The 16,478-nt window shown below is 37.1% G+C and overlaps 1 protein-coding gene across 2 annotated transcripts in view; it reads left to right on the forward strand.

The window, feature by feature from the left end:
* JAKMIP1 (janus kinase and microtubule interacting protein 1) overlaps positions 1-16,478 on the forward strand; it is a 144,938-nt gene that overhangs the window by 41,094 nt on the left and 87,366 nt on the right. For both annotated transcript variants that reach the window (XM_030948053.1, XM_030948054.1), the window contains exon 2: positions 11,638-11,831. The gene's annotated coding sequence lies outside the window, so the exon portion shown is untranslated. The remainder of the gene's footprint in view (positions 1-11,637; positions 11,832-16,478) is intronic.

A 16,478-nucleotide genomic window follows, 5' to 3' on the forward strand; every position in this document is an offset into this window, starting at 1 on the left:
GCTGTGTAGATAAGGACTAAGTATAAGCCAGCTTTTATGTGACTTCATCAATATATTTCATCAGGAACATGCGCTTCTGCTGATGGTTGCACTTTCCTTGCCTTTACTGTTCCATTGTGCCTAATAAATATGGATACTTTGATGTAGTAGCATGCATGTGTTATTTCTCTTTTTCTAACATATCTTTGCTGACTCCAGCAGCAGTCTGTTTCATCTGAAACTTTATTTACTGGGAGGTGTTTATTTAAATACCCAGTAAAAAAGGGTGGTATAAAGCCAAATGATTTATCCAGCGTGGGAAAACCAAAGAAAGAAAACCCCAAAAAACAAACCTGAAACTGGACAAAGACGTTTTTTAAAATATTTCTGTTCAGTATTTAAGTTAGAGTTAGTAAGTAAGTGCACAATTTTTTGAGCAACTTGGTCTAGTGAGAGGTGTCCCTGCCCATGACAGGACGGTTAGACCAAGATGATGTCTCAGGTCCCTTCCAACCCAAGGTGCTTTATGATTCTATGGTTATTTTATGCTTTTCATTAAAGGTGGTATTATACAAAAAGTGAAAAATAGATTAATTTTTTTTAACTGTCAGAAAAACAAATGAGGTGATAGTATTGCAGATAATTTTTTTGACATAAATTGTCTTAACTGAATTGTAAATAAAAAATGCTTGGTACAGTATGTTTGGTATTGCAAAGAATTTCACTTGATACTTCTTAACATAATATTAGAATATTAATATCAAAATTAGCTTGTTATGGAGGAAACAGATTTGAAGCAAATTTCTCTTGGAACTTAGTTGAAAAGGAGAGTTCACTCTGCACAGGTGTGGAAATGTCAGAACAGCACTGGGCTGCAGTTGGGGATGCTGAGTTTGAACTTTATGAGCTGGCAAAGTAAAACAAGCTGAGCTGTGTTAGTGCAGTCAGCACAGCAAGGATTTTAAGCTCAGCATATGTCACACAATAATGAGAAGTCCCTTGTGGGAGAGCTGGAAGCAGTTTTGTGTCTGTTCCTGGTCTCCCTACTCGTGTTCTTGTAAGGTGGGGATTTTGCAGGTTTGTGTGAACAGATCTCTGAAGTGCTGCAGGACGGTAACAAACACAGAAACACCCATCCTCCCAGGGCATGTCTTGTGTGCACAAAGCCCCTCAGACTACCTCCTCCCCGTGTCACTGCTGTGGAAGATGGATGTTTTACTGGGAATATTGCACATTCCAGCTCAGGTTCTTCCTGACCTTAGTGAGCACCAATGTAATGCTTGGTGGAGTTACTGCGTCTGAGGCTCAGACCAGGCTGTTATGCATGCCAGAAATGAACTTTTTTTATCAAATCTGTAGCCATTTCTGGCTATGTCATTTAATGACAGTATTCTGTTTTGGTGTACAGCATATGTGTTGCTGTGTGTATGTGAGTTTATATATATATATAGGAGAAAAATGTGTGAGGGGAGGAAGGAAAAAGGATTTCAGATACCAGGCTTTGGGAGGTGTGTTTCTACTTTTAATTTACTTAGTGGAACTAGATTAGTTTCTCAAATGTATCTTGAGAAGGCCATGGCAGCCATATTTTTAGGACACTCAGATTTTCACAGCTGGTGTTTTCAGCTCTTGCTGGGGAGGCTAGAAGCAGAACTTCATGATGCAATAGTGAAGGCAAAGCTCTGTCAAAATACAGCTCAGTGGTTTCCTGTCTTTCTCTTCACTGATGACCAAAATTGCTCCAACATATTTTTCCTGATTCTGATTGTAGATGTTTACTCCTCAAGAGGGATCATTGTCTCTTTATACTGGCGAGACAATGTCTGCAGGCAGGGGCACTCACCTAGCCTTTGTTAACCAGCTGATGTCAGTGGAAGAGTTATACAAGGTCTTGGGCATACAGCCTTTTAATCTGGTCTGAAGCAGAAGGGGCCACCTTTAAAGACCAGCTTATTCTGAGCTAAGAAGACCTGTTCTGACTTTAATTAGATATATGTCAACCAAAACATCTCTAGAAGAAAATTTACTTAGTACTCATGGCAAACAAAAATATTACTGAGATGAAGAGGATAGGAAGAAGTGTGAGATGTTGTTTCCAATAGGAAAAAGAGTGCTCATTCTCTGTAGAATGGGAAGATGGAGCAGAGGAAGAATATAATCTAGTATGCTAAAAGAAACTTACATTGAGCTTGCTGTTTTGGTATCAATAGCCTTGGGCTTTCCTTTATACATGTGAGGTGTGGCTTTGGTGCTGCCAGTGAAGAAATAAATGTTTTGAACTGAAAATACCAAAAGCCTTTGCTCTTTCTGTGCATAGGAGTAACTGAGACAGGTAGTGTTCAGTCTTAGGGACTGAAAAATCTATGGTAGATAAATTACACTTATAAACATATATTGGATGCCTAGTTTAAGAAATCACGCTATCTCTTTGCATCTCTGAGTATCTAAATACTTCTTGACTGAAAAATGCATTTTCAGTAATAGCTGTAAAATTATGTATGTTGTGAAACGTGCCATTATCAGACATGAAATCCTCACAGTAGAGACCTCACAGTGAGGATTCAGCTGGGTAAATAACTGGGCTGGAATTAAGAGAGAAGTAGAATTTAGCAGCATCATGCTCACACATTACAGCATTCCCTTACAGCGCTCTTGGCAAAATGGCTGGAGAAGGATGTCACTTCATTGCCAGGTAATTGTTCCATAAAGGCAAGTACATGGAGACTATTTGGGTTGATTTTTTTCCTCCCATCCCCCATTACTATGATTTTAATTGGAAGCAGCTCTTTGTTCATGTGAAACTAGCATGAGGTCCTTTACTGAAAGATAGTGATGTCTTTGTATCAAACAGTGCCTGTTTCAAGCTGTTACGCTTGTCATTGTTTAATTGAACTGGCTGAGGTTTCTGGGAGAAGGAAACTTTTACCATCTCCTGCAAATCACTTTAACATGCTGTTTCTGAACAGAAAAATAGCCCATTTTTGAGTAGATGGAATAATAGGCTATCTGGATTCTGATACTTATTAAATGGTAAGTCTTTGTCAAAATCTGCAAGAGAGCATGGAATTTGCAGATCTACAAGCTCGTGTCATTTTTATTATCATTCTGAAATCTGTATTGTGCGCACAGCAGCTGTGTGCTTTACAGAGAAAACACAGGCATTTTAACTTTGCTGTTGGAACTGAGGCATTTACTGCTGATAGGCTGCAAAGCTAAGGTCACTGAGTTTGTGCCTGAGCAGAGCTGATGGATGCTGTTGGGTCTGGGAGCTCAGGTTTGCTGCTGAGGCTGAGCACAGGGCTGGGCTGCCCTGGGTCCTTCTCCAGAGCTTGCTGCTGAGTCACTGGGTGACCTTGTGTAAACCTCTTCCCTTGGCACACACTGCCTGCAAGGGAGGAGCACCAGCAATGACCTGCTCACTTATTCTTGGGTGAGGAGTTCAGTGAAGCTGCAGATTCAATGTAAATGATTTCCTTTGTTTCTTGCTTTATTAATCTTATGACGGGCACTGTGTATCAATAATAAAAAAGGAGATGGGGATATTCGTGTTAAGGGACAGAGAGGAGATGTTGGATCCCAGGACATCCCTCTGGCTGTCCTGGATGGCTCAAGCCCCTGCCAGGGGCTCAGAGACCTTGGCACAGAGTCCAGGACACCTGTGACTTTGATTTTGACCCATGGAGCAAATTACCACCTTTATATGAAGAATTTCAAGTCAAGAGAGTTTAAGTAGAATAATAGTTAGTTTGTCACAGGGTGAAAAATAGATTTTTGGGGTTTGTAGACTGGCGGGATGGAGGGTTGCTAGCTTGTCTGAAGACCTTTCTGGATTTTAGAGCATATTCCAGTTGACCCTGCAACACTGATTCAAAATTAAGAGGCCTCTGTTTGAAAAACAAAAAGAGTAATAGGAAAAGCTGGTACTGAAATTTAAAAATGAAATTTCTTTCAGTCTAATGTTACTTTTAGCCTTTAATATGGCTTCTTGTGTGCATACATACAAGTCTGTCCTTAGGAATATACGTATAGAAATAGAAGTAGAGGCATTATGGTGCAATATTAGATTTACAGCTATTTGATCTGTTTATATACTGATCTGCCTTTTTTTGAACTAACTTCCCAAAAATTATTCAGTTACAAGTGTTTGTATACAGACCAGCCCCTAAAGCCAGGAATTTGTCTAAAATGAATGAAAAAATTAAAGGAAAGACTGTGATCCAATGAGATCTTTGTAATACTATTCCAGTTTTTCACATGATACCAAATTCCACCTGGCAAAGATCCTTGGCACAGCACTTGGCTTTCATTTGGGTTGAAATTTGAAATGTACTAATTTCAAGCCTTCCCTTATTGAAAAACATATTTTAAGATTTCTTGCAGCTTTAAAGATCTGGCTTATAAAGGGAAGGACTGCAACAGAGCTGCAAAGAGGAGTTTTGTAACTAGTTGTCAAAAACTCTGAAAAATAGTACACATACCATGAAGTATCACTGTTATGACACAGTTCAGATTTCTTAAAGTACACAAGGAAATTAAAAGTGAACACTATTACTTGTAGCAATGCCCACATTTAGCAATTTTCAAACTGATTGCAATGCTGATGTGAAAATTTGTTATTTTTAAATTAATAATGTTAAAGTTAAGTTTGATAATTGAATAGCATTTGCATAAAAGATTTTCAGTTAAGATATAGGAAAGAGATTTCAGGTGGTTCAGATTTAGGCATTAATTTGTTTCTTTATGAGGCCATTGTATGTTTTTGCTTGTACTCATATAAATGTAAAATGAGTGTCATGCATATTTATATACTGCATGAACTGCTGAGGTAAAACAGCAAATAAACAAGCCATATGTGAGAGGAGCTAAAAGGCCTGAATAGCCTAATAAATCTTGCATTGGACTTACATTTTATAAATATTAGACCCTGTGGAGCACCATTGTACAAATAGGAGCTCTTTTTGGAGGGTGAAACCTTTGCTTTTCCATTGTGTGAAGGAAAATGCGAATACATGAAGTTGTTTTACCAGTGACAGACATATGAGGAATCCTTGTTCAGGCTTTAACACTGAAAAATCTCTAGTATCTAAAATATTGAAGAAGAGAGTGAGTTGGTGATCTTACATCACTTTGATAAAGCATCACTGGACGCTGTGTGTGGGAGTAGGGAAGAAAAATGGTCTTTTAAACCTTCACTGCGCCAGCCTATGCCTGTGAGTAAGCTGGATAACAGCAAGACAAAATAACTTTGGTTGCTGGGTAAGTCCAGAGGAGAAAAATTGTTACTCAGCAACTTGAAACTGATCTGGAAGCAAAGCATTGCCAGTGAGTGCAAAGCAGAGCAATGGCACAACATCTCCCTTAATTCTTGTCCCATTGCAGTGGGAGCCTACAGGACTGGTGCAGCACAGGCAGACAGCAAGAGGTGTCCAGCCAGGGGATGAGACTCACACAGAACTAATGTTGAAGCCCATGCATGGCTGGAAATTCTCTCTGGATCTGTTCATCAGTCAGAAAAGACTAAAGATGAGTTTGTTGAGGAGCATTATTTATTTTGTTCTTGAAAGTTCTAAAAACTCACTGGTGTTGGAGATTGTATAAAGAAAAGAATATTCCTTCAAGTTTCTTAATATACTCAACATGCCCCTACTGAAGTGTTAGAACCCCCACTTTTATACTTTTTAGGATGATGCTTTATGGATGATTATATAAAACTCTGGTGTTCTCATCTTTGTTGCATTTGTATAAATGCTATGGTAACATAAAAAATGAATGTCAACCAAAAAGAATAGTCTCTTTTGTAATGTCTGAGTAGCCTAAGATCACTTTTCTGTATGGAACCTGTCTATAAGCTTATTTTGTGTGAGAGAAAAGGTCTTGGATGGAAGAGCCTCCAGGGAGTAGGTTGGCTCCTTTGACAGACCTGGGAGCAAAAAGAGCCCACAAACATTTGTAAACAGGCTGAGAGGTGTCACCAGTCTTAGCCTTCAGCAAAGAAATCTGTGTGGGGAAAACCATTTTATGTTGACTGATTGTTTTTTTCCTTTTTTTAAAATGTATAAAAAGACTGGTTCTTAGTTAGAACCAGTCTCTGGCCATGCCCACTGAAAGCACATTGAATATGTTTTTTAAAAGCCTTAGTGCATTTGATATTTAATGAATACAGAATTCCATTCATTACTTTATTCGTTAATTATTGGTAGACTTAAAGGACATAATTTCATATGGATAGCTTTTCCTCCAATTGCTGCTTCATCCCCTTCATCCTAATTACTGAAAAAGTTTTTGTATGACTATTACACATAAGCACTATGTAACATAGAGAATACAGATTTGCCTAATTCTGCATACAAAAGCAACCCTGTCCTGCAGTTTGCACACAGTATTTATCATATAAAATCTGGTAAACACTGTGATTAGCTTACTTTCTAAATGTGTCTTATGGTTTAAATCAAGTGTAGAAGCAAGTCAGAATCTTCTGAAAGACATGCTCAAGAATCCCTATTGCTCCTTACTTCAGAGAAAAAGAGGAAGAATAGGAAGATTTTTCTTTGCCTTGACAATCCAATTAAAGCAGCAAGGTGTCAGGAATGATACCAATTCCTCTGAAAGCACTGTTTCAGCCATTGGTAGGCTCTCCATCTGGGAATTGTGGCATACTAATCTGCAGGAAGGCAAAAAGAATAACATGGAAATAAATTTGAATTGTTGACCTAATTTTGGTAGTCCATCATTGCTGACAGAAGTTCAAATGATCCCAAAGGGTTCCTTATTATGGGGATGCCAAAACAGAAATATGTAACATATGGGAGGCAGGAAAGTGAATTACTACTTCTATATCTGTCATTGCTTCTAGCATCCAAATAAAAGTTCTTTGTTTTGTCCACCAAAGATGTATTTTGCAATAAAAACAAGAGTTAAAAACAGATCAGGAAGGTTTTCATCAGTATTCCCTGGTAATAATGAAAAATGTATTTACAGCCAAGAACTTGGTGCTTATCATGTCTGATTTTAGCTATATCCATTTCAAAGTTGGTATTAAAAATAAGAAGAGAAAGTTTCTTTGTGCTCTTTTTGTGAAGTCTTTTTGTGCTCTTTAAGTTGTTCACTATGTAAAGAATAGAGATTGTGGTTGCACATTTTTCAAAGTGCATTTTGCTCATATGTAGAGTGGTCTGTAAAGGTCATGCCACAGTATTTTCCTGCTGCTGAGTCTTTGTGTTGAAAGAGGATGACTCTGTGGCGTGATCTGTGCAATTTCTTCCTTGGGCCATGATGCACTCACATTGAAGCCTCCCTTTAGATTGTCTTTGCTTTCAGGGGATTGTTTTAAATACCTTTTTTTTTTTTTTTTTCTTTTCCTTCTTCTATTTTTTTGTCTCCTTTTTTTCTTTACTTCCAATCTGCCTTTGGTGTAGCCACAGCAGAAGGCAGCACATTTCTGGTTGTAGTGCTGTGTACTAGGCAGACCCTGAATGGGTAAAGGAGAGAGCAAGTGATGTATGTTGGGCATAAGTGTTTGTTGCTGGCAGGTTCTGGCTGTCAAAATGTTAAGTTGTTCATGAAGGGCTGCATATGTGCCAGTTATTTATGTGTAAATAAAGTTTTTGCTCTGTTGGAAATCCCAGGGAATCCGGTACCAAAATAAGTATCACAGTCCTACAAATCCAAGAGCAGGGGCAGGAAGAAGAAGATGCAATCTCCTTGTATGACAAATAGATCTCTTAAAAAGAGATTAGTAAATCAAATTAATATTATGCATAAAAAGCTTTAGAGTAGAATACAAGGCACCACAGTAAAATGTCATAGGTTTTTTGAAAGAAATATGCTTTTTTAATCCTTGAACATTTGGTTGTATGAAAGAACCCCTTCCCTCTGCTCCTCTAGCTGTCAATTAGGATAACTTCTGACAAAAAGCCAGTGGTAATGTACATATTCTCATTACAAAGCATTTGCTGACTGAAATTTCTAGCAACTACTGCAGAGAACTCACAGATGTGTTCAGCACAGTTTTCCCAAAGAAATTGCCTTTTATTTGGGTCAGTATTGTTTTATGCTTAGTCATTTTAAAGCAAAAAAGCCTTGTTTTCAAAAAGTCTTCAAAATGTGGATCAGCTGTACGAAGACATAGGGAGGGCTTCCAAAATATTCAGGGAAACTGTTTGTCTGGTACCATATGCCAAGGATGATTGCTCTTTTTTCTGCTCCGGGGATTATACTTGGACCCTGCCTGTTTCTGTGTGAGGTGTGTTGGGCAGTAGGAAGGTTTTGTACCACCCTTCTACAGAACAAGATGTTTTTTTGAGATCCCTACCCCTTACAGGCCACAGACCCTGCAAATGTGAGCTGTACAAAACACTACCCCAGTTGTCAGAGGAATTGTCCTCAGCTGTTCTGCTTTCCAAGAAGAAATCTCAACTAGCTGTCCACCTTAGTAGTTATTTTTTTAAACCTCTGTAAGTAATGCACTGTGTTTAAGAGTTAAAATGGACTAAGATGCCCCATGTGAACAGATCTGGCTAAAATCTCTGAGAACCTGAGTGCTTTGCCTATTTTGGGAATCTCAAGGAAAGGATGAAGGCTGGCATCAGTGTTTACTCTCTTACCTTTAAACTTATCTTGCTTTCAAGATGCAATGCTGCCTGAAGTGATGGAGGTAAAAGTGCGGAAACAGAACTTTGACCAAAGATTCTGTGTATTGCAGTTTGTGATTAAAAACCAGAACAATCTTGAATACCTTCCATCCTTTCCTAACTATTTGGGAAATGTTGACAAGTGTTGCTAGTTATTTCCGTATAAACAGAGAAAACCCTTCATTTTTATAACACTGTATTTTGTCTAGAGAGCCATTATATGATAAAGAATATAACTGAATCAACTTTGTTTATTTAGCATTTGCTGCCATAACTACAGGATATGAACATGTTGGTGATTTGACTGCACTGAGTGAAATTAGTAATGTACCAAACATAGCTCATCTGTCAAATTATTTCTATAATAGTTTTGGTTCTTGGAGGTGCTTTTGGTGTGTGTGGTGTATTCTGAATTGTGAATGAATTTGAACAGCTGTAGTTTATGCTCTGTTTGTTTGTAGATTAACAGATATATTTCCACAGTAATTGCTTCACTGCTTTATCCTTCCTCTCCACCATTAGAAATAGATTTAGTTTAGCAGTTACTGGAAATGAGAAATTAACTATCCAATTATTTTAAGTTATTTTTGTATTACCATAGCTTTTAAGAAGCTATAGGAAGATTACTGAAGGATTATTAGGTTGTAGTTTTCCAGTGGTTGCTGGTAATTCGCTGTGAACAGCACTCTAACAACTTGTACTGACTGGCATAATTAAATGTTTCAAATTTGCCCTAGTTTTTGCAAGACTTATTGCCAATTAATCTTCTTTTTTAATCTCGCTTATATGCTATGCTACTGAAACATCCACTTTCAGAAGCAGATATTGTCAAATTACTATGCTGCTTCTTTTTATTTGCTCTTATTACTGTAACTCACACACATTCTAGATCTCTGTTTCATTCTTCTCTCAAGGCTTTTGTAAATACTTTTCTTGTTATATACTGAGGCCAGTTGGCCAAAAATAAAAGATATTTTTATTTCCAAGTTTACTAGAGAATTCAAAAAAATTTAATCTTAGCAATAAGCTTTTTAGGACCAAATAACTTACTTTTTCAAAGAATTGGTGTTACAGCATTAGTAGATATTCTAAAAATAAGTCGGTTTTTCAGTGTAGACAAATTACTCAGGTAACTTTGAAATTTGGAGCTGTGGTTTTCTGGGTTTTTTCTTCACTTTTGAGTCTTGTGGGTATTGGTCTGTTTTGTTACCATCTTATTGGCCTTATTGCTGTCTACTTGCCTTTCACAAGTAAATTCTTTCTTTGTCTTAGGTGTTTGTATATTGCATATTAATATGGGGAAACGTTCTCTTTCCCTTTTATTCAAATGTACTCAGATTGCTAACTGAAGGCCAGAAGAAAGCAGCAAAATTTTTTATGTGGAATAACAATATTGGAATACTTAAGAATAGGGCAGCTCAAAAAGGATGATGAAGATGGAGTAAAGTGAGATGTATCTGACGTCATGAAAAATAGAGGTGCTTGGCCTGAGGAGCTTTGTTACTATATAAATAAATTGAATTCCTCTTTTCCAGTGTTTTGTGCTACTTAAATATGCCAACTAAGCTGTTTCAGCACTTTGATCTTCTGCCATGATCTGGCCCTAGAGGTACTTTCATCCTTTTCAAAGTATTCTATCACAGCAGTGAATTTGGCCCTAAGGAAATGAGTATGCAGATTTCCTTTCTCCATTAAACACTACCTAGATGTCTGTCTTTATTGAACAAATAAAGGATTATGGTTTTAAACCACTAAAAACAGAATACATGGTGTTGCCTTAAACAAACCCCTAGAGAGAAATGCCGGATTTCACAGCAAGGCAAGTGGTTTTGAAATTATGTTTTTGGGACTGATACTGTTGGATGCAATCCTGATGTATTTTATGTGAAATATATTTTTTGTGAAGATTTGAACATTGTACATAATAGTAGCTGTATCCATCGTGTTTCAGCACAGTTCATATGTGGAGTTCTGTCTGGCTTCCAGCTGTGTTGCCCAAAAGGCAGAGTTTGACCTGTTCTGTGTTGTCTGCCAGCTCTCTGCTTTGGAGACCCCATACAGCCATGTCTGCTTAAGACATTGCTGAAATCTGTTTGGCTTGTTCAATTCACTTGTCCTCAATCTCTAACACAAGGGGTATACCAAGAGAAGATTTAGTACTTCTTTTCGTTAGAAGATTTAGTACTTTTTTTACTTTCTTTTTTTCACTCTGCCGTGAAAGGTGTAGTTAAAGGTGTTTAGAGACTCTAGGAAAACTGAGGTAAATGATACTCATTAAGGAACTTGTATTTCTTTCAGTCATTAAACTTTCAGAGTGATATTTTCCATGAAGATACCCCATAATGATAATTTTATTTCTGTAATTTTTTCTGTGCATGGGAAATACCAATTCAAATTAACATGCTGTGAACATCAACAAAAACACAAATGCTTCTGTTGTTTCCCCTTGTGATCAAAGTACATTGAAGTATTGTAAAGAAATATGAAGTAAGACAATATCAAGGTCCCAACCATTGTCTTTTTCAGAAAGGAAATTGTGATAATTATCTTCAAGAGCAGAATTCAATTTTTCTAAAATTTAATTTTGTCCTCCTTTCAGTATGACACATGATAACTTATGTTGGTATACTTTTGGTATTTATAAAGATTCCTGGCAGCGGACAATCTGTAAGTGACAATTTATAGGTGGCCACCATGACAATTTAGGTATTCCAAAACCCAATAACTTGTGTTGAAATGGAATACAAATTTAGTGTAAGCTAGACAGAGGTAACATTCTGGATTGACCTCTTCTAGTTGCCAAGGAGCTTAGCAGCTTCCATCCTGTTTTCACTGAGGACCATCTAGGAAAGGCCACCATTCCATGTGTGTTCTTAATGGAGAGAAGATGCCACACTTTCGATTTTACATGATACCTTATTCTGCTGTGTTTTGTTACTCTGTGTAAATAAATTTTCATTGCATTGCTATCATCAAAGCTTTTAATGAAATCTGATTTGTATTAAATCTCTTTTCTTTTGTTTAACAGATGATGTCACTAATACTGCTCTGGAAGCCCTCCTTGGTGATGAAAAGGAGAACAGTCCAACAGGACTAGGAGCTGTGGTGTGGAAAGTCCCAGAACAAACATAGCTTGTGACTCAGCTGCTGTGTTGCTCAGTCTTCACCTCTTTAAATTGAAATCAAACACAACTGCCTCAGAAACCTGTGGACAAGAGAAAGGTACTGTGCATTGCCAGCATGTTGGTCGGGTAGGAAGAGAATTAATCTGCCATACAGATATGATGCTATCATTTTATTAGAGACAATATCATTTGAAGCCTCAAGTTTGACATTTTTTTTGTACTGAGAGAGATTTCTAAACACAACAAGATTTCACAGGCAATAAAATAAATCAAATCTGTATGAACCTTTTGTCTTTTTGTGAGGTGCTTTTGTTCTCTTTATAGAGATGTTTTCTGGATTCACTGAACAGATTCTTGATATAAACATTTTCTCACTTGTGATTTCTTTATTAATTTTTTAAGTTGTTTCCCCACCACCACTACCACTCATGGCATCTAAGATGTGCAGTACAGAAGGGTGCTTAGTGACTTGTATTTATTATATACTTGCTAACTTGAGCACTGTGTTACCTCAGCTATATCTGTCACCATCAGTAAAGAAGAAAGGCTTTAGTTGCTTTGGTCTCGGTCAAGAGACCTAAGCTCCTTTGCAGACTTTCTCAACCTTCTGCTGACTTTTATGTGTTTATAATGTGTGCATATCTGGGTATTCAGCAGGCAGATATGCATGCCATGCATAAACCCCAGCAAAATATTTTGTTTACTTCAAGGATCATCTTGAAATTGCCTGTTCCTCCCATTACAGAAGTACGGTAAGGATGACAATTGAACACCGTGCCCAATTTTTTGTGTTTTCATCTTGTGGTAGTCCTGCAGTGATGACAGAGTTTTTAGGCTTAGAAATATTAGGAAATAGTAAACCCCTGCTCTGTGTAACTGCTCTTTCTGCAGCAAAATGATCCCTAGAAAAAGACATTTTTATCTAGAAAGATACTGAGAATATAATTGAGGCTTGCCAGGAAACTGTTGTACAGAAAGAAAACAAAAGCAGCAGTAACCCAGGAAATATCCTTTCCCAATGGCTGTTTTGTAGTTTGCATATTGAAACTGTTGCCTCTTTGCTACTCACAAATTTTGCTTAATTTGAAATATACCTTGTTATATTTAGTATACTGCATGGTGAACACTTCCTTCTCTGAATAGAAAACTATGACACTAAATAAGGCAAGTGCTGTGGGAACTGACAGCTGTAGAATGCATGATTGTTAATAAAAAAGCCATGAAAAGGAAACAATAAAGTAAAAAATGTAGGATATAGAATGAGTCTTGGGGTCCGTTTTCTGTGACACTCAAATACAGCTGCTATTTCATTCTGGTATATTTGATTTTAACACTCCACAGAATTTCATTATAGTGTAGTCATTATAAAGAAACATAAATAGTGAAAAAGAGTGCCTAAAATAATTTAATATTTGCTAAAGTAATTAGCTTTCATTATAGAGAATAATTATTTTCATTTGTAATTTCTACTTTGTAACTAAATTTGTTTTGGGAGCAACAGATAAACTGATGTGACTACTAAATTCTCTCCTCTGTACCTGGGAGGGTAGTTCATCTTCTTCTGACTGGATTTAACACTTCATGGTAAATTCATGAGAAACTTCAGTTATAGATTTATCTAAAAAGATTATTTACACATTTACTTAATCATAACAGAAAGTAATTGATGCTGATTTTAGAAAGAATTAAAATGCTGAACTCTAAACCCAGCTGATGGCTATTATCACTTGGCTTTCTGTGAAGGTAAATGTATTTTAGTTTTTAAATTTCAAAAGGATGCTATTTAAAGATTATTATCCCCCTGTTGTCCTTTAGACTGCTCTGTTCCTGTTCATTCAAACAGTGGAACACAGAGTAAAAAATTGATTTAGACTTAATAGTTTGTTTAGCTGACTCTGCATAATAAAGATGAAATGTTCTAAACATGAGTCTTCAACAGCTAGTGTGTTTTGGAAAGTGATTTCATCATGTGCCAATTATCTGTATCTTTCCTAACAGTTGGAACTGACTTATGAAAATTTGCACAGTGGGGTTTCATCTTCTGGATTGCTTATGCACATTTACCCAATGCTATGGGAAAAAAAATCTTGCCTATGTGGTCCCTGTTTTTCTTTTTGATTATATTTCTTGCATGTCAATGTCTTATTATTTGTCTAGACTATTCCTGATCTGTTCCCAGTGTCTCCTCAGACTGGAAGTGCAAACACAAGCATTCATGCAGGAGTGGTGCTGCTATGCCATGCAGCTGGGAGCTGGCACTTTGCTTTAGAGAATGGCTGGATGCGTCTGTGAAAATTTAGGATTGCTGCAGCATGCCTGCCCTGCAATAGGACCAGGCACATTTTTTAAAATGGCCCTTTCTTTCTTTTGCTGTCTGATCATGAAATCTATCAAAGATTGATATTTTCCTTCTTTCTCTGAATACTGAAAATTAAATTGAGATAAACTTTGGTATTGCTCTCATGTTTCCATTTTTTCTTAACATCCTTTGAAAAAACAACCTGTGCTGACTAATCCTCTATACAAGTATTACTTATGTTCACTGCCACGTGATTACAGATCCATTATTTTCCAAACACAGAAAACAAGTACTATAACATGCTTGTATCTAAAGAGGTTTTCTTACTTGCAAATGTAACAAGCTAGTACATTTGGGTGGCTGGTGGCTGTGCAGCTGCTGGCAGAATTCCCACACAGGTTTTGCCACTAGATAAGTCTGTGGTTGGTTATGGTTGTGTTGAGATAAGATAAGGGACGTTGCACTTAGTCATCTAAAAGTAATCATCTATGTGCTGAGTGTTTGCAAGAGGTCTTAAAAAGAAAAGTAAACAGACTTTTCTGACACCATGGAAAGGGCTCTCAAATATATCAGGCTTGCTGTCCAGTATTAAAGCACAGCAAATCTTCAGACTTTTCTGGAGCTCCTTGTATGTCCACAAATGAGTATGAATGGGAAAAAAAGGTATGAACTGTGAGAAACCTGTACCTATGTGTTGTGCATTCAATAAACAGTAGTGAGAGACCATAAACTTGGCAGTTCTGAGAATTCCTTAGGATATACCAGTTTTACAGCATCTGGTGCTTTTTCTTGATAAATAGGCTCTCTCGTAGTTATGGTTGCCTTTCCAGCTTTTTGTTTGTTTTTCTTAGCTCTTGGATTCAATTAATTTGTAATGCCAATAGCTCCAAATGGTGTTTTGAATATTAAGTAGCTTTGATAATAGGATTTTATTACAGCAATATATGTATGCACGTGGGCGAAATCCTGTTCTATGCATAGCATTGTGTAAACATTGATTTCTAGGAGAAAAATCTTGAAGGACACTAATTTTAATCTCAACACCTGCAACTTATCCTTTCTGAAGGAAACCCATTCTGTGCACATCTGCATGTACTACATTTATACAGTTGTGCTGAATCTTATTACAACACAAGACAAAAATGTGAGATTTTGTAGTAGAAGGGAGGCAGACAGTATTTGGGCATTTCAATTAACTTCCAACAATCAGTGTAAGAATTAAAAATGCAGACTCTGGGACAATGAAAGGAAACATATAGCCTTCTTATTTACTGGTGAAGACTTGCACATTTCAAAGCAAACTTCTAGAAATTTTCAATTCTTAATCCCTTACAACATTTGGGAAGTGTTAGTGAAGATCTTTGTGATGTTTCCAGATGTCTCTTCTGCAAAAAAATTAATAAGTAGTATGTATTTGTAGTGTAGCAATTTAAATATATATGCCCTGGGAGGGGAATGAGCATGGCTTCACTTAAGAACTCCCAGTTTTCACGTTGTTCACTGAAACAGGAAGCATTTCAGCATTTCCCCTTTCATATGCAAGGGCAATGTACACAGGTAACAGCCAAGTCTTGATTTACAGTTTTGCTAGTATAGGTTTGCTATGTAGGAGGTGAAAAATTACAGTGTTATTGCCATAGCTATGATAACCTTAAACTTTAAGGAAAATCTGATTTCGCCTTTCACCTCAAGTTTAGGGAGATGGTGTAGAAAGAATAGTTCTTGGCAATACCTATTTCCATATTTTTCCACTGAGTCTTCATTAAGACTAAGTTTGTAAAGTCACTGCCAGCACCCCAAATTTGAGGCTTCCCTCTGCCACTCTTTTAGCAGATGAAGTGAGAAGAGGAACAGAACTGAACACCAAGAGCATCAATTAAGAGCAGAAACTATAGGAAGATATTTCTACACAACCAGATTCATAGATAGGATTGCAACTGTGTCAGATTTACATGATAATACAACTTGAATAAAAATTTTTGTCTATGGTCACAGATGATTAGCAGCCATTTAGATCTTCCAGAGAATAGCCTTCTTTGCAGGCACCATGGCAAGAAGGAGGTTGTGTTCTGAAGCAATGAAGCATAAACATTTTTCATTTAACCATTGGGACTTATGTAAGCTTTAGGTGACATGTCTTGGCCTCAACTTTCTGCAAAACACTGCAACTATCTTCACAATTTGCTCTCTGAAACAGTGTAGTGAAATGCAATCTTGATTCTCAGCGAAGGAGTGACATTATATAGGTAAAGAGACAGGATGTTTCCTTTGGAGTGAATAACAAATCACTTTTTAGTCCTCCTAAATGTCCAAATCAGCTTGGCTATGACAGCACTCAGCAGTTTAGGGTACAGTGCCCCATAAATTGAATATCCCCATAAGCTGCATGCACAAGTTGCATACTAAAGCACTCAAAGTTGTATGTTCAAGTAGTCTGGTTCTGTG

Source organism: Camarhynchus parvulus, chromosome 4, assembly GCF_901933205.1.
Source record: "Camarhynchus parvulus chromosome 4, STF_HiC, whole genome shotgun sequence".
Classification (NCBI taxonomy): Eukaryota; Metazoa; Chordata; class Aves; order Passeriformes; family Thraupidae; genus Camarhynchus; species Camarhynchus parvulus.